General features: G+C 42.4%; 1 long non-coding RNA gene across 1 annotated transcript; it reads left to right on the top strand.

The window, feature by feature from the left end:
* The first annotated feature begins 758 nt into the window (after positions 1-758).
* LOC309336479 lies at positions 759-1,687 on the top strand. Its single transcript, XR_014154049.1, has 2 exons — positions 759-816; positions 1,264-1,687. It is a non-coding gene; the product is annotated as an uncharacterized lncRNA (long non-coding RNA).
* The last annotated feature ends 20,316 nt before the right edge of the window (positions 1,688-22,003 follow it).

The raw sequence follows: 22,003 nt of genomic DNA, 5'->3' as shown, positions 1-22,003 counted from the left end.
AAAGCTCAAACATAAGGTATTTGGGGTTATTACTGCTGCATATTTATTACAGCCAGGGCTTTCCATGAGCAAAGATGTGACGTTAGTTTTGCTCATAAAAATGTGTAGTCTGCATCACCTAGACAAGCCTGTTCCAGAACTTCAATTCACTCTAACATTTTGAGACTTTAGCACCTATGTGTGTAATGGAACTAGCTGTTATAAAATAATTAAGTACCATCCTTAGCAAAATAAAGGTTATATGTGTTTGATCTTTTTCATATTCTTTCATTTTAACTAAATGCAATTATGTTAATTTATAATATTCTAAGAAAAGATGTTGCCCTTTTATTATTAAATGTGATTTAATTTTGCCACTCAGCTTAACCCTTCTGAATCTCAAAATCATTTCTCAAACCGCATACATTTATGCTTTTATAAAAAAATCCAGAATTAACCCCCTTCACAATGACTCAGTTTTTGCCTTTAGAATATCTCAGACTTAAAACACAGCAAGGTTGTTCATTTCTCCATTTAAATCAAAGCTGATTTGGGGTGAAACACATAGAAATGCAGTGTTTCATAAGAAATGACAAGATTTATACAAGATAGATATGGATTAAGTACCTTTGAAACTGATTCAGATGGGACAAAAGGAATAGAAGTCCCACAGCCCAGCATTCTGTTCCAGTTATGGTGTGACAATGGACATGCTTTGGTCAAGAACTCTGGTCTATATAAAGAACCTGAGTGCAATTGGGCCTCCTCACTTTGGATTCCTACTCACTGGTTCTCAGAGGCATATAATGAAGAAAGTGGAGGCACAACATAACCATTGTGAGTTGCAGCTATTGGTGGCCTTGTTTATTCAACAGGATTTACCGTATTTTTCCTTGTATAAGACTAGGTTTCCCCCCTAAAAAATAATGTCCAAAATTTGGGGGCATCTTATACATGGCTAGATCTCCCCCCATTTTCTTAAATTGGAGTCCCCCAAAATAGGGGGCATCTTATATATGGGGGCTACTTTTAGATGGAAAAATACAGTATATAGTATTTGATCATTAAAGCCTCTAAGGCTTCTAAGCAGTTTACATAAAATATTAAAAATACATTTAAAAGCCATCTAAGTTAGTGGTCCTCACTGCATCTTGTGGTAGGGAATTTATATAACTAGGTACTGTGTGAAGAAGTACTGCTCCCTGAGAGTCCTGAATCTCCCAGCATTCAGTTTCCTTGAATAAATAGGTAAATAGGTGTTCTCACATTTGAATTTCTCTGCAGGCAACCATGCCCAACACACAGTTGTTGCAGAAAGAAGATCAGATGCACCTTAGCAACAAAAGGAACTAGGGTGGACTGAGTAAATGAAAAATGGATAAAAAAACTTATGGAATATGCAGAAATGGTGAAACTTACTGGAAGAATAAGAAATCAAGACAACATACTTTTTATAAAACAATGGAAATGGTTTACTGAATATTTACAGATAAATTGTAAACAGATAAAAACATTAGCAGGATTATTGCAATAACCTACAGATTTATAAGAGTATATATTTACAGTAGATAATTAAATGAGCAAGTTAAATGAATTTGGATATGCAGAAGATATTATAAAATGAATTTAAGGAACTGCAGAAAGAGGGTGAAGGAAGTCAAATTTTGAAATGTTAAATTGATTGTAAAACTAATGAAAATGTATAAATTTGAAAAGTATAAATGGACTGAGTTATGTTTTTCTCTCCTGATTTCCAATTTATTATTCTGCTGGCTTGTGGACATTGATGGGCAATGCCTAAGGCAAGATTCTGTTTATGTGTGGGGTTTGCCAAGCCTGAAACTGCTTGTCTTGTCCAGATTCTATATGCCACCATAAGCCTGGCATGCTGCCATATGTGTTTCTTTTACTCAAGCTTCTATTAAACTTTTGCTGAAAGGGATTTCTCTCCCCAATGGAATAGCTGCCAGGCTTCTCCACCCCTTTGCCTTTTGGGCACTGGCACAAAAGCCAGCTGCCAGACAGAAACGGGACAGAAAGAGCACTGGCACCCGGTAAACTGGCTGAATGGATGTTGTTTGTGCTTCCCTGGGAAGAAAAGGAGATCTGTTACTTTCCTGGGAGAGATGCCACTTGAGAGACAAGAGATTTAAAGCAATTAAACTGGGCATATAGCATTTCTCTGCCAGAGTTCATGTATTATTACCCTGAGCAGTTATAACATGGAAACCTGGAATTTCATAGGTATCTAGAAAAACCAACCTGATTTCTTTCTGGAATGATCTAGCAAATCTTTGGATACGGGTTCAATTGAGAGATTGGATCTAACCCTTAGGTTTGAAATGTCTCCTCTGAGCAGGGCAGGAATTTGAAGTGAATTCATCGCTTATGTGCAGAATCACACATTTTTAGTCTAGATTAATAGCTGCTTCTCTCTCTATGCTCTATTAAAACCATTGCTATACAAAACCCCACCCATGAATCCCTAACCATAGAATGGTTAGGTGGACTCTTTAGCTGGGCCCAAAGTTAACATTTCTCCATGTGGTGAATATGTCTATATGAATGACAGATATAGGAAAGCCTGTCTCAAGGATGCTTATGGAAGAAGCCCGGGTAGGAAGATGAATAAGGCCATTCTTGCCTCTGTGCCCAGCAACCATGATAGGAGTAGCCCTCTAGTGCAAACTGGTAATGAAAAGTGCTTGGGGAAGTATGGGGGGTGGAGGGAGAAGTTTCTGCAGGTAGTTTAATCTGCAATGTGAGAAGATTACCTTTCCATCTAATGGTAGCCCAATGGAGTCAATGGACTCTATCCTGGTCCCAGTTAATGACCAGTCCACCCATAAGCTACTGTCATCTTTCTGCTGGCTTGAATAGATGCACTAAACTCACTACCCACTCATTTGGAGATGGTGCAAGAGACTCAGTGTTCAGTTGTTGTTTCTTCTCTCCCCCCCCCCCCTGTTTGAATAAAATATCATCTTGGAAACTGACATATTGTCCCGTTGTGGAGAAACTGGCACAATCACAGTGGTTTTAACCAAGTTTCAGCTGCATACTACTTGGACTATGAAAATAGGACTGTGCTGATGACACTTCAGACACCACTCCTTTGATAAAGCAAGGAGAATGCTACTACGCTGTCTCTGTATCAGGATAGATGAAGATAACTACAGGTGGTTTTTTTTATTCCAGCACATGATCCCTCTATATTCAATTTGAACTGCTACAGTCCAGGAACAGATTGTAAAAGTGAAGAAATGCAATGAATTGTGGGAAAATGACAGAAGTAACTATGGTGCTCTCCTCTCAGAGGCATCCCCAGTTACTGCCTTGTAATTGTGCTGTTACCACACATCCTTCTTTACATTTGCATAGAACTACACACATAAACCCTAAAGTTTTCTCTCATCCAGAGGAGCATCCAGTCCAACCCCCTGAAATGCAGGAATCTCAACACACAGTCCCTCATCCAATGTGAAACCATACCGGGCCCTGCTTTGCAAACGCACTAATAATTTTATTGCTACACCGCTAGGGTGTGAGGAGCGCTGTGGAAGACCTGATACAGAGTTACAACCATCACTAAATAAGGAAAAGGGAGGAAAGATGTAAAGTAGACAGAAGATTAGATAGGTTAAGGAATAGATCCATAACCAGTGATACCTGACCCAATGTGACACAGCTTTTTTGCAAGTTAGGCAGACAAGAAGAGAAACAAGCAAGGAAGAGGGTGAGGAGAACACAGCTATTTCTCACACTCACTTCATTTTGGAAGAGGTATGTTTTCCCTCAAAGGTTCACTGTAAAACAGGCACAGCTAAGCTGCTCGGCCCTTCTGAAGCCTGGTATGGTATGGAACTCTCTGGAATGAAAGGCGTGTGGGGGTATACAGGCAGGCAAAGCCATGGGTTCTCTTGGAGCCCTCATAAAACACGTACTAAAATAGAATAAGATAGGAAAGAAAAAGCCACCAAAGCTAGATGGAAACTCTTCTTAAAGGCTCAATTTCCCAAGGGAGGGGTTTCATGAAAGAAAAAAGGAAAAGGAAAGAAATATATATGGTGCTAGTGGGAATTGTCTACTCAGGCCTGTCCAGCTTCTGGCCTCTCAGTCACTTTATCAATGGCTGCTAGTCATGACTGCTATATGCCCTCTCCAGGATTATTCCCATGCCCTGCCTATGGGCTTCTAGAGGCATCTGGTTGGTCACTGCAAGGACCAGGATGCTGGACTAGATATGCATTTGGTCTAATCTAGCAGTGCATCACAAGAGTGATAATCTATGTTGGAAATGTAAAGAAAAAGAAGGTACCTTTTATCATATGTGGTGGACCTGCCCCAAGGTGAAAGACTTCTGGGAGAAGATTTATAACGAATTGAAAAAAATGTTGAAATATACATTTATTAAGAAACCAGAGGCCTTTCTTCTTGGAATAATAGGTTTGGAATTGCCCAAGAAAGATGTTAGATTGTTTTTGTATGCCACAACTGCTGCTAGGATTTTGTTGGCTAAAAATTGGAAAACACAAGAAGTACCAACAGTGGAGGAATGGCAGATGAAGATGTTGGACTTTTGGGAGCTAGCCGACCTGACCGGAAGAGTCCGCGACCAGAAGGAGGAGGAGTACCAGGAGGAATGGATGAAATTTAAAGACTATTTAGCTAAATATGCTAAGATAACTTAAATAGAAATACTTGCAAGTACCAGATTGGCTTAGGATTTAAATATGTGATGTTATAGAATAATACGTCTAAAGCTAAGAAAAAAAGAAAAGAAAAGATGTTAATTGACTAAGTAAATTTTATGAGAAATTAGTTTTTGAAAACTGTTACAATGATATACATTGAAACTCAGCCAGGGGAATTTGAGGAAGTCACCTAACAATGTTAACAAAAGTGGAACTATTATAGTTAGGATTTATGTTTGTTTGTTTATGTTTGTTATAAATTTGGAAAATCAATATTTTTTTTTTTATGATGATGATGATGATGATGATAATAATAATAATCCAGCAGTGCATTTTTTTTAAGCAGATGCTTGCTTTGACCCAGCTTTTGGAGGCGCATCTCCTAAGATATGATTTCTTCTAATATCAGTAAAATAGCCACTGGCATGCATTAGATCCAGGTCGACTGCATATTGTCCCCCAACATCTGCCTGCCAGCCCCCATGTAGCAAATTGGCAGGGCTTGCATTGTGCAAGAGGGCTTTTGCACGTGTCCCCGCTGCACACACTGGAAATTGGCTCAGGGTGGGGTGGGCAAACCAAGGAGCAGCAGACATGGGAGGGAAGAACAAATGTTCCATCTAGCAAGCCGAAACGCTGATACCAACAGAATGTTGGAAATGGTGTGATGTTGAATTCCATCCTTTGTGTCTGCCTGCCCTATTTCCTAACTGGGGGAGCTTCCATTTGAGGCCAATGTGACCAGCCTTGTCCTCCAGATGTTTGGGTCTACAATCTCATCAGCCCCAGTCATCAACTACCCTCTCCTCTTTTTTTCTTGAGAAGTGCTGGCATGTTGAATTGAAGGATGGTATTTGGTTTTGTTCCCTATATTTGTTCTCTATGTGAGCTGTGCCTGGGAGACACCAACTAACTTCTCTGGAGGAAATGAGATTGGAAACACTGGTTTGAAGTGATCTGAAAACAATTACTTGATTCAGGTTGATGCTTCTTATCTTGTACAACACTGATAAAATCATACAACACCCATTTTTGTGTCTCCCCCTGGAGTACAGTGACTGCCTCTTTGGTTATATAACTTTGCACTTTTTTCCTTGGCTGGGCTAATTTAAGAATCCAAGTCCAGCATAGAAATTGTATACACTTTCTCTGATAGATAAATGTCACGCCTGCAGGAAGCAATTCCAATGCTATTTATAGGTTAAGTCCAGAAAGTGTGGACATCAAGAGGCTTGTAAAAGACAAACAACAAGTCTTTCTGATCTTTGGAGAAAGGACAACACACAAGAGATAGTATGTTAGGATGTTGATTTTAGAGGGTGCAGGTGGGAAACTCTTCCTTGCATAATTTTGTCAACTTCCGTTGCTGTCAGAAGTAAGGAAGTGAAAGAGTTTACAGCTTTCTAAAAACCAAAGAGTGAAAAAAGAGGAAGGGGAAGTCCACGGAATGGCTGGAGCTGGTGTGAGCAAGGTAGTTTTGCTTGTGTTCACAATATTTAAAACCATAATTAGATAAATGATCTCATGCATCTGATACAGAACTTGGACCCTCTGCTTTTAAAGTCAATATCTATTTTTACATGCAGGTGTTGGGGAAAGATTTACACCACTCATAGGCAGAGATGCTGTGAGTGATTTCCAATAGGTTTCCCTACCAATTGTGTAAATGCTTTTCCAAACAGCATTTACAGTTCCAAATGAAGTGCTAGATAGAAAAGAATTGCAATTTTGCAGATGAAAAACACTGCTATTTCAGTGCTGTGGTGGAAATGTAATTTCCCTCCATTATTTATTTTATCTAAAGGAGAGATGTACGGATCCCCTAGAATGGATCTCGGCTAAGCCTCATGTAATTGGAAGATTAAGTCCCAAACAGGCAGGCATCTTTCAAGGGACAGGAAAGACATAATAAATGGCAGCTGTTACAAGCATCTTAAGTCCATAGCAGAAGAATGGATGAGTCTCCAGAGACTTTCAGCCGGGATATAAAGGCAAAAACTCAATATACCTTCAACATCATTTGAAAAGGCCAGTAACATAGTCTAGATGGGCTATAATTTAAGAGGATAGCATACATAGTACAAAAGAGAAAGGAAAGTAGAAAGGAAGAGGGACATAAGTAAAAGTAGGCACTAGCTCTTAAATGCTGCTGCTGCTTTCACCCCCTCCCCGTCCAATATTGATTTGAGTCTTCCTGTGCTCAGGTTTTTGTAGCCAAAGCCACAGCGCCTTGCAGAAGAGGCTGGGCCCCTGGATGGCTGTATTGGTGGTGGTGTCAGCGCTGCTTTTGCACAAGAACCAAGCTTGATTTCCGTCTGTGGCTGCCCCAAAATTTAAGATTGATAGGTCAATCCCCCTTCATGGATCACTGCCTTGCCGTGGCGAAGGGGCTTGAATAACTCAAAGAAGCTATGAGCTATGCTGTGCACGGCCACCCAAGATAGACAGGTCATAGTGGAGAGTTTTGACCAAACTTGATCCACCTGGAGCAGGAACCGGCAAGCTACTCCAGTACCCCTGCCAAGAAAACTCCATGGACAAAGACAACAGGCATATAAAAGTTATGACGCTGGAAGATGAGCCCCTCAGGTCGGAAGGCGTCCAACATGCTACTGAGGAAGAGCGGAGGACAAGTACAAGTAGGTTCAGAGCTGATGAAGCGGCTGGGCCAAAGCCGAAAGGACGCTCAGTTGCGGATATGCCTGGAAGCGAAAGGAAAGTCCAATGCTGTAAAGAAAAATATTGCATAGGAACCTGGAATGTAAGAACAATGAACCTGGTTAAGTTGGATGTGGTCAAAAATGAGATGGCAAGAGTAAATATTCACATTGAGAAGTTATTTTTAAATGTCCTCCAGGGATGGAATTGAGAGCTGCCCATAGAGATTAAGGAAGAAATCAAATATTTAATGTCACGGGGATTGTACACAGTCGGTGCATCTAACCATTTGCAGCCTCCCCCCCCCCCAAAAAAAAAAGATAGGGAAAAGCTAAAATGTGGAGGGGGAAACCCAAACAGACCATTGAGCACTCAGCAGGCTCAGTGGGCATGGAAAGATTTCTGAATGTTGGAGTAAAAACCAGGGGGCAGAATGAAATGGACTGTTGAGAACCCTAATCATTGTTATACACATCACCAGGTAAATTGTCTGAGTGAAAGACAGTTCTTGGAAGGAAGAAACCACATGGCAGCTGGTTCTAGCTGAGCCGACAGAGTAGATCTGCTGTCTGTTGTACATTTCTAACCCTCATGAAAATTCACCAACGTTTTAGTGTCAATTTCTTCTAATATGCACAGTTCTTCTATGCAATTTTGTATAATATATGCTTTCACTTTGCAGAGCAGTTTTCCCCAATAGAATGGACCTTAGCATGTTATTTTCACTAATGTATGCATTCTAATGTACACTTTACCCTAGAATACAGTGGTACCTCTGGTTAAGAACTTAATTCATTCTGGAGGTCCGTTCTTAACCTGAAACTGTTCTTAACCTGAAGCACCACTTTAGCTAATGGGGCCTCCTCCCACTGCTGCACGATTTCTGTTCTCATCCTGAAGCAAAGTTCTTAACCCGAGGTACTATTTCTGGGTGAGCGGAGTCTGTAACCTGGAGTGTCTGTAACTCGAGCTACCACTGTATGCATTTTTGTACACGTTACTTGGCTGGAAAACTGAACTGCCACATTTGGAGAAGTGCGAAAGGATGGCTGTGTTTCCATTTGTGTGTGGATTTGGAAAGTGTGAATTCAGTAGGTTTGCCTTGGAATGCAAACTGAGTCAGATTCCTTCTCCATCCCTGCACACAACTGACTGATCTTGGAGGTTTCCCAGATGACAAAAAGAACCATAGAACTGTAGAGCTGGAAGGGACCACACGGGTCATCTAGTCCAACCTCCTGCAATGCAGGAATCTTTTTGCCCAACATGGCATTTGAGCCCACAACCCTGAGATTAAGAGTCTCAAGCTCTATCAAGCAGGATAAACCATAGAATAAATCATAGGACAGGTTATTAGTAAAACATATATAGAAAGTAGAAAATGTCACAGAACCTGTGCCAAACTGGCCAAGGAGAAGATTTTCAGGAAAACTCTGGACAAGTACTAACATTAGCATTAACGTGGGATGCTGGAGTGATTTTGCTTTTTCACCCTTTGTTCCAGACTGCTGATGGGGATATCTCAGCTACGTGCCAAGATATGTAAGATTTAGATGTGTGAATAACTCACAATTCCCTCTTTCCCTTGAGTCATTCACACATTTTCTTTTGCCTTTACTTTCCAGCATGCAAAGCAATTCTAAATATCCACTTGAACATGGGCTGACATAATCACCAGCCCTTGCACAGAAAAGTCCTTGATTCAGCTCTTATCGCACCATCTAATACGTATTTGTTTTTCCTGATCTGTGGCTTGATATTCTAATTCCCCTTGGCTGCTGGTGCTGCTTTATCATTTAATAAGCAGAAATATTCTCTCTTGTGAGTGGGTGAGAAGAGCCTGAAGTGGTGCTAGCTAGTCATCCATCTCTGGCTTTTATGTCGGGCCAATTCTGCTGATACTGGGAGGAAGCCGAGTACTTCTGACACCACCACAAAGACTTACAAGATGATCTCATCTTATAAGAGGTTCTGTATGTAATAATAAATACATGTTTATTTCCAAAACATGATGTGCCCATAGGCACTCCTTGCTTATAAATCTCCTTGCTGTGAGTAATCTGCTCTCACACTGCTTTTGAGAGGGAAATGTCATAACAGAATCTCCCATCTGGTAAGAGACTCAATTTCCCCACTCCTAGTCAGCCAAAAGGCAAAAGAGATTAGATTGCAAGTTTACGCCAGTCAGGTGCTTCAAATGGTTGGATATTCAAATTGAGTAGCAAATTTGAATTGGAAATTGAGAGAAAGTTTTAATTGTTAAATGAAACCCATTCTTGTAATTTCTCTCCTGCTTCCTCAGTTGTGAATCCCAAGTGTCATGTCTGCCCATCCCCTTTGCATTTGGTTTGTTGCTTCCCCCTGACTCCTCCTCTGAAGCACTGAGGTGCCATCAGGGTGGGACTTATAGGGCAGAAGTCCAGGGTTCCACTCAGTAGTGCTGAAGGGCCATTGCTCAGTAGCAGAACATCTGCTTTGCATGCAGAAGGTTCCAGTTTCCAGCACCAATGGCTAGAGTGGAGGGTTGCAGTCATGTACTGGTTGGTTCTTTTTTCCTTGTGGTGTCCTTGCATAAACTCGGTTCATTTTGATTCACAGCTCATAAAATATGCGTCACTGCAGCCTGCTCTTGCATTTTGAGAAATGATGTCATTGACTTTGATTTGCCCAGCTGCATTGCAAGAACGCCCAGCACAATGGACTTCTGCTACTGGTTCTGCCACTATTAGTCATGGCCCACCAACACCAAGTACCCACTTGCATGCACCGCCTAGGGTTTTGTAGTTTGTCTTGCAGTGTCTTTGTTCTCATCTTTGCACAATACCAACAGAGCAATTTCTGCTCCCGTCCCTTTTAAATTACACATACATTTTTAAATAAGTTTTCTCAATTTGGTGTCCAAATTCAACAATAAAATGGCAGGGAGGATTGGAGAGTAAAGATGGCTGAATTTTTCTGTGATATTTACTTAGTGGAAGTAAAAAAGCAACAAAGCAGCAAGGGTGGAATCCTAACCTGATTTACTTCAGAGTAAGCACCATTGATTCAAATGGGACTTATTGTTGAATAGACATGGTTAGGAATTGATTTCTGCCTAACCTGATAAGGTACATAATTTTGTTATTATTTTTAATACCAGCTGTTAGTGAAAGCAGTGCCACTGTCATAGCAATGGTATCGTGTACTGCATGATGAACTCTGCCTTCATTCTACTCATGATTCTGCCATTTTTTAGAATCCCCAGTTTTTCTCTCTCAGATTCTTTTATTCAAACCTCTGTTTTGTTCAGACTTCTGCTATTGCTTTAAGCCACCATTTAAAAGCCTGACTTTTACATTTTTTGTTTCCTCCCACTGACTTCATGCAAATCCAGGATTGTGATGCTGCACTATGAATCCTTCAGTGGGGGTTGCGCGATGACATCCTTACATTTTTACGTCTATAGGAAGACAAGAGACTCACAGAGAAAAACCCCTCTAGCCAACTAACTGAAAGCACAGTGCCTAAGGCCTGAACTTCCTGCACTATCTGATATGGCAAACAAGGAGGGCCAATATTCTACAGGTAAAACAAATTGCTTTAGTGTGCTGGTGGGAGCTTGATACTCAACATAACAGTCAGCCTCCTATATCATGATATTCCCAATGTGGAAATATAAAAAGAGTTTTGCTTTTTTAATGAAGCAATCTGCATTTCCTTTTTAAAAAGCTGTTTTGGACCTGTACCTCCAAATTCCAGTCATCAAGGAACGACAATAGTTTCTAGCCATTAACCTGGTTTGGTGTTACTATTCCAAATAGAAACAGAGAAAAGCATTGACAATGGAGCCTTCTGGCTTGTCTCTCATGGAAAACCTGGATCGCATACTAAAGGTAAAGGTACCCCTGACCATTAGGTCCAGTCGTGACCAACTCTGGGGTTGCGGCGCTCATCTCGCTCTATGGGCCGAGGGAGCCGGCGTTTGTCCGCAGACAGCTTCTGGGTCATGTGGCCAGCATGACTAAGCCGCTTCTGGTGAACTAGAGCAGCGCACGGAAACGCCGTTTACCTTCCTGCCGGAGCGGTTCCTATTTATCTACTAGCACTTTGACGTGCTTTCAAACTGCTAGGTTGGCAGGAGCTGGGACCGAGAAACGGGAGCTCACCCCATCGCGGGGATTCGAACCGCCGACCTTCTGATCAGCAAGTTCTAGGCTCTGTGGTTTAACCCACAGCACCACCCGCGTCCCTGGGTCGCATACTAGGTGGAATAAATAAACAGATCCGTTGTTTATTCTTGGTGCATAAAATGGAAATGAAGAAATATTTATTGCTACTCCGCCGTAAATCATTTAAGACACTGTGCCTTTGTTTAGGCAGCACAGAAGCCTCATTCAGTGACATTCATTCTTTAAATCTTCATATAGAATTCTTAATCACTGCTGTTTTCTTCATCAGATATGATGACTTAATAATCTGTTTCATGAAATATTTGCATTGAAGTCTCAGTTTACAACTAGCACATCTACAGCAGACCTGCCCAATTTGTGACTGGCCAAGTTGAGCACACCACTTGAAGCATGTATTGTGGTTCACCAAGGACTTGATAAAGTACCTGGTACTCCTGTCTGCCTGGAACTGCAAAAACAAGTGGATCAGCAAGCAGGGGTGTTTTTAGGTACCCAAAAGACATACAAATGTACAATGGCATATGCTTATTTATATGTACAAATGCACATTTAGGTCTCTGAGCAAATTAAGATGGTGGCTGGTTGTGGTTTCTTTTTTGAAAAGTTTAAAAATAGAGGGCAAGTCACAGGAGATCCCAGGGCCCAGCACCAAAGGTCTGCAGTTCATGCCCATGGACCACTCTCATAACATTGCCCCTGTTGTCAAGCACTTGGTTGGTGGACTGTCTTTGGCTTGGTGTGGCAGGTCACTTGTTGAGGAGTCCTGATCCACTAGAAGGGAATTCATTTGCTCAGGGTGCTCTGAACCTTCTGATCAGGTGTGCACACTCTTCATTTAAACTGTAGATAATCACCCAAAGATACAATTCCCTGCACCCTTAATAAACTACATTTCCCAGGATTCCTTGGGGGAAGCCTTGTGTTTAAATGTGCTTAAATGAGCGGTGGTGTGTGTGCATGACCTAAATCTGGTCTTAATTTAATCTTTAAAGCACGCAAATGCACAGCTGCTTGTGCAACTGCAAACTAGAAGTGCAAACAAACTGTTGTTTGTTTTGTACTGCATTCACAGAGCTTCATAGATCACAGCTTCTATCCCTTGTCTTTTATGGGTCTAACTCTCTTTGTTTATCCTGATGTCCACCCTTTCCATGCAAGTGGATTAATTAAGCTTTACATATCTAGTTAAACTTCATGTTTACATTTTTTTATTCTGAAGCAGAGCAACCAGTATTGGGAAACAGGGGACTAAGTACAAATTGAAGGTGATGTGTAGGTGCCGCCAACCAGCATCATACACCTCATGCAAAGCAAGCTTTGATAAAAGAAGTGTGTGATGTGACACATTGTCACATCCACATCTTGACTCCCTGCAGGTGACAGCAAAGGAGTTGGAGGGAGAACATGGAAATGATGAGCAAGATGGCTGACGTCTCTACCAAACATTAATCAGAAGAAATACAGTAGAGGAGGGGCCTGGTCTGGAATGTATCCCCCCCTTACCTTTACTTAGTTGCCAGACTAAACAGGTCTGAGACACTCCTGCATGAGCGTCAAAGGCAAAAAGCAGCAGCTTGCTTTTTCTTAAATATTTGAATATGTCTAAATGAATCTGCAGTTATGTTTCACTAAGTAAATTTGGCGTTTGTGTTTATGTCTGCCTTGGAGCTATGTATGTGATTACCAGCAAATGCCTTACACCCTTCTGTAATAACTGTGATGTGACAGTGACACTCTGTTTTTGTTTGTATAAGTTATCCTTTAGTGTTGTTGGTTGATATTGTTCATTGGCTCACTTTATCTAGAGCAGAGCTTTCCAGACTTTTCATGTTGGTGACACACTTTTTAGATAGGCGTCATTTTGTGACACAGTAATTCAGTTTTATTAGCAAACTAGAGGTTAAACTAACCACTTTCCAGCCCCAGGAGGAGTGCAGGGAGTGTTTGCGCAACACATGTACACACCGCAGCCAACATATTAATATATCACAACACACACTTTGGAAAGCTCTGATCTAGAGGATGAAGGTTTTCCATGTTATATAACAGAAGTAGAGACTAATGAAATAAGCATGGTCCCCCCAATCCCATAATGAACTGTGAGTGGGCTTGTCAGCTACAGAACAGGCAGAAGGCTCACCTGTTGGTTTTCCATCTGTGAGGCAGCTGTTAAAGGCAAAAGAGCTGTTCCTGAAAAGAAAGGCGGGCAGAGGGAAAGAAGAAACAAACTCTAATAATGAGTCAGGGCAAAACACGGAAATTCTTTTGTAGACTTATATTTAAAAGGTTAACGGTTAACTTTAAAAGTCTTCAGACACCATCTGGCAAGAGCTTAGTTTGCTAGCTATGTGTCTTGATGGTGTTTACATTCAGCAGCATTGTGAACCCTCTTGAATTAGGGAAGGAAGCCACAGAGAGAAAATTATGACATTTCCCAGGAGCAGTAACCTGAGTATTCAAAACCTGAGAAATTGCCTTGAGCCAGTCAAATGTTGTGTTATGTGACCTACCCTTTTGAACTCTCTCCCATGACATATCAGCCACATGCCACTTCTAGTTTGGTTTCATCACCAACTGAAGACCTTCTTTCTTCAACAATGCTGAACAGATGCCGGTTTGACAACAGCCACATTCACAGCTGCTCACAGAGGTGCTAAATACTATAGCAAGCTGTCTCCCTAGCTCAGGCATGACCAAACTTGGCCCTCCAGCTGTTTGGGGACTACAACTCCCACCATCCCTAGCTAACAGGACCAGTGGTCAGGGATGATGGGAATTATAGTCCGAAAACAGCTGGAGGGCCAAGTTTGGCCATGCCTGCCCTAGCTGGTTTGGGGGTTGCCCCTGGTTCTGATCCAGGTCAAATCAATGTGCCCCTGCCTCCCTTGTTCTCTTAGATTCAGGCAGGTGGCTAGGGCAGCTCTGAAGCGCCATTGTGTAAACGTGTGTGTGTGCAACAGTAGAGACCTGGCTTGAAAGCTTAAAGCCCACCACTGCTACACAGGAAGGATTGAAGAAAAGGAAATACAAATTGCCCCCACCCTGTAGCATGACCAATCGTGGCTAGGAGCGGCTAAGAGCTAGGTCTAAAAAACAGTGTAGACTCACACATGCTGGCCAGCTTCCATTTTGACTTGAAATATTCATTTTGGGCTTCTCAGAAGTATGTAAAGACAAGCAGAAGCTGTTGGGGTGGGCGGGGGAGAGGAGCACCAGCCTGCAATGACACCCACCAGAGAGCGCTCCAGCTAAAGAAAAGCTCTATCTCTGACTTGGGAATTATGGAGAATTAGCCCAACATTCAAATAGCATAGATTTCCCATGTGCACCAGGCTCCCTCTCTTAGCGCGTTGCTTTATCCCATGACTAAAGTCCGTGTTTTCCATTGTAAAGCAGAAGAGGGCTGCAGAAGAGTTTGCCAAAGTGCAAAGGCCTCCATAAATGTCAGACTGCTGTGCTTGCTGGTCCTTGAACTATTGCACTGTTGGAAATCTCTGAACTGTCCCATCTTGATAGCTAAAGTCAAAGCACTTGGAAATGCAAAGAATACAGTGAATTAGCAAGAAAATGGGGTGGGGTAGGGTAGGTTGTTGTTGTTGTTGTTGTCGTAGGGTAGGGTAGTCAAATGACCTTTTCAACCAGTTGGCTTTTTTGACATCATAATCTGTCTCAAAAGGAAAGGAAATAGAAAGACGACAGGTAAGAAAAGTTATGCAGTATGCACATGCTTTTGCCAACCTTGTGCCTTCCATGTGTTTTAGACTACAACTCCTATCAGTCCCAGGGCAGCAGTGCTGACTGGGGCTAATAGGAGTTGTAGTTCAAAACATTTGGAAGGCACCAGGTTTGCAATGGCTGGAAAAGATATGCTTTTGTAATATACTGAGCCCGGGATCGTAACGGAATTTCCATTGAAAACCTGTCTATTTGCAGATCTTGTTTTACTCAGTGATAAATGGGCACCAATCACAATTTTATCCATTTGCAAACTTGTTCTTCTAAATTGGATATCTCCCAAAGTTTGTATCTTTTATTTGGAAAACAAAGACATTGGGGCATCAATCTCCCACAGAAGCACTTAAGATGGTTTAACAGTTGCTAACTGTTTCAATGGGAGATATTTCAGCATGTGCTTCTCTCTCTCTCTCTCTCTCTCTCTCTCTGTGTGTGTGTGTGTGTGTGTGTGTGTGTACTTTGCCTCCGCAGCTCTGTTCTTCTCTGTTATACTTCTGGGTAGATAAATTGTCAAATTCATTTATGAAATGATTTGACTTGGACCCACCTTCACAAAATACCAGATGAGTAGCAGTTGGCTCTTGGTCATGTTTTAGACTTGTGTGGACATTCTCCTCCGTGACACAACATTCCATGTCAAGTTAACAAGAAACAATGCTGTGAACCATATGAGGCTTGCTATATAAGGTTTGTCCAGCTGTTCCACAGCAGTTATTTTGTTTGAGTTGAGTGAGCAGCAAAGTCTAACATCTAGCCTGCCCTTGATTTGTGTTTCCTTTCCACCCAAAACTTCTTCCGTGTTCAGTTACACTTTCTATGCTATGTGGTGTGAAGCCCAGCACTTTACAAGCATTCTCTAATTGAAAATGAGAATCTCAGCAATGCAGTCTATATATGTTTACTTGGAAGTAAGTTACACTGTGTTCAGTGGGGTGAGTTGATCCCAGGTGAGTGTGTTTAAGATTCCCAGAGGCTCTACCAGGCTTTTTTGGGGTGGGGTGGGGGGTCACAGTGGACCAGGTGCCTTTCAGCATGCACACACCCAACCATTCTGCATTTTTCTTTTCTTTTTTTAAAAAACAACTTTAAAATAGAAAGGAGCTCACATCCCTCACAGTGGCGTGAGCCTCTCTGGGCTCTACCCACTCCCTCTACTGGTGCCTACACATCCTAGGTCTTCAGAGTGATGCAACACAATACATGGTTATGTTGCTCCAGAGCCGCTCCAAAAAGCGTGGCAAGAAAGCCTCAACCACCTCATACACAGGGCCAGATTTAGATGAAGAGATGCCCTAGGCTATTCCACTTGTGAGGCGCCTCCCCATCCCCCACCCTCACGAATAGAAGAACATGGAAGAGTGTTATAAACAAAATTGAGGGAAGCCAAGGATGATGACGGGAATTTAAAAATCTGCAGTTCACAATTTCTCCTCTAAAGGACATAAGATGTTAAATACATTGTGATTTTAAAAAAATGCATAAAATTAACACTCAAAAACTTTTGCAATAACTGAAATTGGAAACATTTTGTAGAATAAGCATTATTTCTTAGGAAAATGAAGCTGTAACACTGGGCAGGCTGGTCTTCCTCTTATATACCTGCTGGGATTGACAAGGCATATGACCCTCACCTGAACCTCATAGCTCTCCTGACAGGTGATTTGGTCTGTAGCCACAGTGTGGAAATAAAGGAGGAGATTGCCCACCAGATACCAGGCACTCTATTATTCAAATTAGGCCCCGGTGTTTTTCTTACAATCTCCTTTTAGAAGGGTTACTGTTAATAAAGCCTAACGTATTTTACTGTCCCCTCAGAAAAAGAGGCTACATGAGTCCCCTCCTCCCCCATGCTACATTGTATTTGCGGTGGTCTCAACTGCTGGCTGAAGTGAAGCAGTGTGTAAGAGGAACAACTGGTGTTTCCTTGCAGTGCCTGGAATGCACCTTAGTTGACAGAAGCCCCACAGCTCATTAAACATCTTTGAAAGCCGTAGCCATTTCCTCTTCATCACTGTGATCCAACAGCTGATAAGACTGGCTCAAGAATCATTACAGTGTTAGTCACTTGTCAGCTCACAGTCCAGTGAGGGCTGCCTGGAATGAATACACTCTCTGTTTTATGTTTGGCTTACTGCATAGATAGTGTGATTTCCATTGTATTTCATCTCTGGAACTTGGAAACACTTTGACATTGTGGCTGACATCAATAGAAGCTTGTAGACAGGGAATGAGCTGGGAAAATGTACATGGCTACCTCAGCCAATTAAGCCAATTAGCACAAGGAACAGGATGGTTCTGTTGGTAAGAATTTCAATGATCCTCGTGGTCCCTTCCAACTCTGCAATTCTATGACCAGAATTTTATAGATAGATAGAGAACTTGGAGAAGTGGAGGGGAAACTAACAATGCTAGTTCTCAGATGTGAGCAGGATACTTTTTTAAAAATGACCACAACAACCACAACAACATTGGGTAGATAATGTAGAGAAACTTCAATGTGGGCAAGACTGTCCTTGGGTAGCTCCTTATGTGTTTGTTAAAAAAAAGATATGCATGGGGGGGGGGAGAGAGACAAAAGAAGACACAGATCAGCATAAAAATTGCTTATGCATAGAAATACTGCTCACCATAGCAGAGATTGGGTAGAGATTGGGTAAAAAGTAGAGACATCACCTTGCCAACAAAGGTCCGTATAGTAAAAGCTATGGTTTTCCCAGTAGTGATGTATGGAAGTGAGAGCTGGACCATAAAGAAGGCTGATCACCGAAGAATTGATGCTTTTGAATTATGGTGCTGGAGGAGACTCTTGAGAGTCTCATGGACTGCAAGAAGATCAAACATATCCATTCTGAAGGAAATCAGCCCTGAGTGCTCACTGGAAGGACAGATCTTGAAGCTGAGGCTCCAATACTTTGGCCACCTCATGAGAAGAGAAGACTCCCTGGAAAAGGCCCTGATGTGGGGAAAGATGTGCACAAGGAGAAGGGGACGACAGAGGACGAGATGGTTGGACAGTGTTCTCGAAGCTACAAACATGAGTCTGACCAAACTGCGGGAGGCAGTGGAAGACATGAGTGCCTGGCGTGCTCTGGTCCATGGGGTCACGAAGAGTCGGACACGACTAAACGACTAAACAACAACAACAACAAATAGCAGGGATGGTGTGACTGTTGATGGGCTACTTCATGGCCCCTGCTCTCTCCTGTGTAAGATAGGGTTGTGTTCACACTCCTATTTGCTGTGCACTCCCTGCATTTCCAGCACTGGGTTTTTAATGAGTTTTCGTACAACATTATCCAAAATGCATATGTATCCTTATATTATGTATTCTTATAAAATACTTCTGTTTGGTGTGCTGTTTCTCAAAGCTGCTTCACATTGATCAGGATCCTTAAGTCGTTCCTAATTCATCCCTAGCCAAGGAGCGCATCTCCTGGTGTGTACACAAACAAACAAATCTGACACTAATGAAGTTTTCCTGATGTTGACATGGGGGGGGGGGAGGAAAGAGCTGTGAAATGTGCCAAAAATATGCACAGCTTCACTGCACTCTAAATGCACAGCTCACTGTGAACATGGCCTAGGACACATGGCCACTCTAGACCACACAGGCTAAAGTATCGGACTGCTCTTTCTATGATGAGGGACAAAATCTTTTCCCAGGTACCATGACCACAGTCAATGCCTGCTGCCTGGTAAATGCTGTATTTGCATGTACAGCCCAGTTAACAATATGGAGATTTATCCATGTAATTCAGGACTGAAATGGTTGGCTTGCCTGTGTGAACACAACAAGGGAGCTAGAGCATTCATGACTCCTCAAGGTTCTGCAACCACTGTGGTTCATGATGTTGACAAAATTTGAAATTCCTTCAATCCAGGGAATCTTGAGTGAGGAGCTGGGGAGCAGGGATACTCTAGACCATAAAGCTGCCTTGTCCAACCCACTCAGAGTCTCATTCTGAGGCCAGCTGAAGCCAAATCTTACTAGGTTGCCAGAAAGTTTTCCCTATTTCCCACCCCCTAGAAGCAAAGAAAACGCATGAGTGGCAAAATCATAGCCTTCACTGGAACAGCATCCAGGATAGTACTGATCGTGAATGTGAAACGCATGTTGTCTTTGCTTGTCTCCACCTTGTATCCAGCTCTTACTGAGGCTCCCTCGTGTCCATAGTAAGATATTGGCTGCTCAGGGCAACAGAGGATTGCTCAGGGAGTACACTGGTAGATGGATGGGCTCCTAGCCACTCTGAACTAGAGTGGAGAGGCATGATCTTTCAGCCCCTTGACCTGCATACTTGGTGGAGGCCAACCTGACCAACCCCTAGGTATGTCCCTGGTCTCTAGTTCCTTTCAACAAAGCAGTCAGTTGATTAAGCTTTCAGTCCTCAGCCTAATTTTTCTCATCAAAATCCAGAGTGAAGTGCTTAAATTTGGCAGGGTCATTTATTTATTTGAAGATGTGTGTGTGTGTGTGTGTGAGAGAGAGAGAGAGAGAGAGAGAGAGAGAAATATATACTGTCTTTCATAAACATTTATTTCAGGGAAGTTTACAGTGCAGTATGAAATCCAAAGTGAACACTAAATCATGTAATAAAACTATTAAAAATCAATAAAAGGTTGAAACAACAGAGCAGAAAACAGAAGCTTAGTAGAATTCTTGAGAGGATAAAAACGTGTTAACCTGGCACCCAATATACCTACATTTATTTATTTATCTATTTATATTTCACTTCACTTATTTATCATGTGTTGGGAGGACAGAGATTTCTGAAAGTGGTTTCCAACAATATTGGACAATATATAAAACATAATGAATTTTAAAGGCTTTAAAAGTGGGCACCAGAGATGCTGTTTGTGACTAGGAATGGACAAACCTTTCAATTTCAGTTTCTTTCAGCTTTTCATTTTTCCAGTCTTCAGTTTTCCCCATTTCCACATCTGTTTGAAATTTGCTTTACTTTTTAAAAGATGACCGCATGCAAATTCAAGCACCTTTTTGTGCAATTTCATCTAATGCACATTTTTTTTTGCATATTATTTTGTGTGATGTATGCATTTTTGCAAACAGTTTTTTTGTAAGGTAATGCATTTTTTTGCATTAATTTCACTGGTACAAGTGTTTTTGAGTACACCTTCCCCTTACTTCCTTTTAAAAATGTATTTTGGTTGGAGGACTGTATCACAACACTGAAGATAGCTGTGTTTCGATCACTATTTGTGTAAATTAAGTGGGTTCACATATGAATGAAACAAATTTCTCTCCCATCCCTTATAACAGAACCCTCCTGACCTCTGACGGCTGGGATACTCTTGGAGATCAATGCAGCTGCATAAAATATCCCCGAAAGAAACTTCAGTGAAGCAGAGCCACAATAAAAAAACAAACCATGATATGGCTGAGAAGTCAGCTGGAGAGTATATAGTTATCTATACAGAATAACTCTGTTTATTCTGCATAGTGTTTTAGGTTGAGCCAGAAAGTCTTTTTGCCTTTTATCTTTATTGCCGAGGGGATTCTGTTTACATCATTAGACAAGCAAATTTAACAGGGCTTGGTCTCTACATATCAGGCTGAAAGACAGTCAGGGACATTCTAATGTTTGCTGTATGCAGTGTGGTCAGGGTTCAGCCCTGTCCAGACTTTGAACCTGAGACCTCTTGAGAAGAGGATTGAGGAGAACTGAACCCTCTGGCAGATCTCCACGTCACCACTGCCTTTAATGAGCTAATGGATCCAGATATCTTTGCTTCAAGACTCGAGGTCCTCAAATCAGCTGCCTAAGTTCCTGGCTGGCTCTCAGACACCCTCTTCTTCTCCCAAAGCACCACAACAACAGAGGAGACAGCAAGCCAGACAGAAGTTTGAGAGAGCCACTTCCAAACTAGAGAGGAGGTGGGGTTGCGGGCTTCATGCCCCCTCCACGTGCGCGGGGGCTGGCTTTCAGCAGCACGATCGAGGGAAACCCTGACCGCGTCATCCCCTGGCCAGCCAATTGGCTGGCCTAGGGGGTGTGGCCTGGGCTATTCAACACTGGCGTGGCTGGGGATCTCCCTCTTTTGCCGCCTCAGCTTCTCCGGTTTCCCACCCTCCCACCCTTTAAGGTTTTCTTTTGACCTTGCTATGGACTTTGGTTGGTCGCCATTAAGGGGCCTGGTAGGAATTTTTTCCACTTGGCAAATTAGCACCAGCCACTTGGTTTTTCGCCTACCTCGTAGCAAATCGCCACAACTTCCTCGGCATTGGCGGTTAGGCATTGGTATGGGTATTGTTATGTAGATGGAAGGGAGGGAGGAAGCGCCATCACCTCCCCCAAATATTGAAGGGTAGTCCGATAAAGGATTCTGGGGGGTGTGGCCCTGTCCGAAGCCTATGGAGGTGAGGGCCTAAGGCACGCCCCTGAGCGGTGACCCCGGGGGAGTTCCTAGTTGATGTGCATCAGCAGGACTCCCCCTACTGGTGGTTAACCCTTCCCAGACTTCAAGCAAACAGGCTGACCTGGATAGTTGGTTAGGACCAATGCCTAAGCCAATACCGCTCATCACCTGTAACCAATAAAGTTGTGGCCAATTTTTGCCCATTAACCTAAATAATTGTGTCATGTGTCTTTATTTCCACCGGGGGGAGGCAGGAACTTGCCATGCAACTGCTGCCAAAGTGCCCAGCTGCCTACTCAGGAGGAGGGAGAATGCACAGAAGAACCTGTCTGGATTAATGCCTAGCTGAGAACCAAGAGGGATTGGTGCTTCCAGCTCCCATATAAGTTC

This window comes from Podarcis erhardii (genome assembly GCF_964252035.2).
Source record: "Podarcis erhardii genome assembly, chromosome: 2".
Taxonomy (NCBI): Eukaryota; Metazoa; Chordata; class Lepidosauria; order Squamata; family Lacertidae; genus Podarcis; species Podarcis erhardii.
The sequence above is the reverse complement of the archived record's forward strand: the minus strand, read 5'-3'. Positions and strand labels throughout refer to the sequence as shown.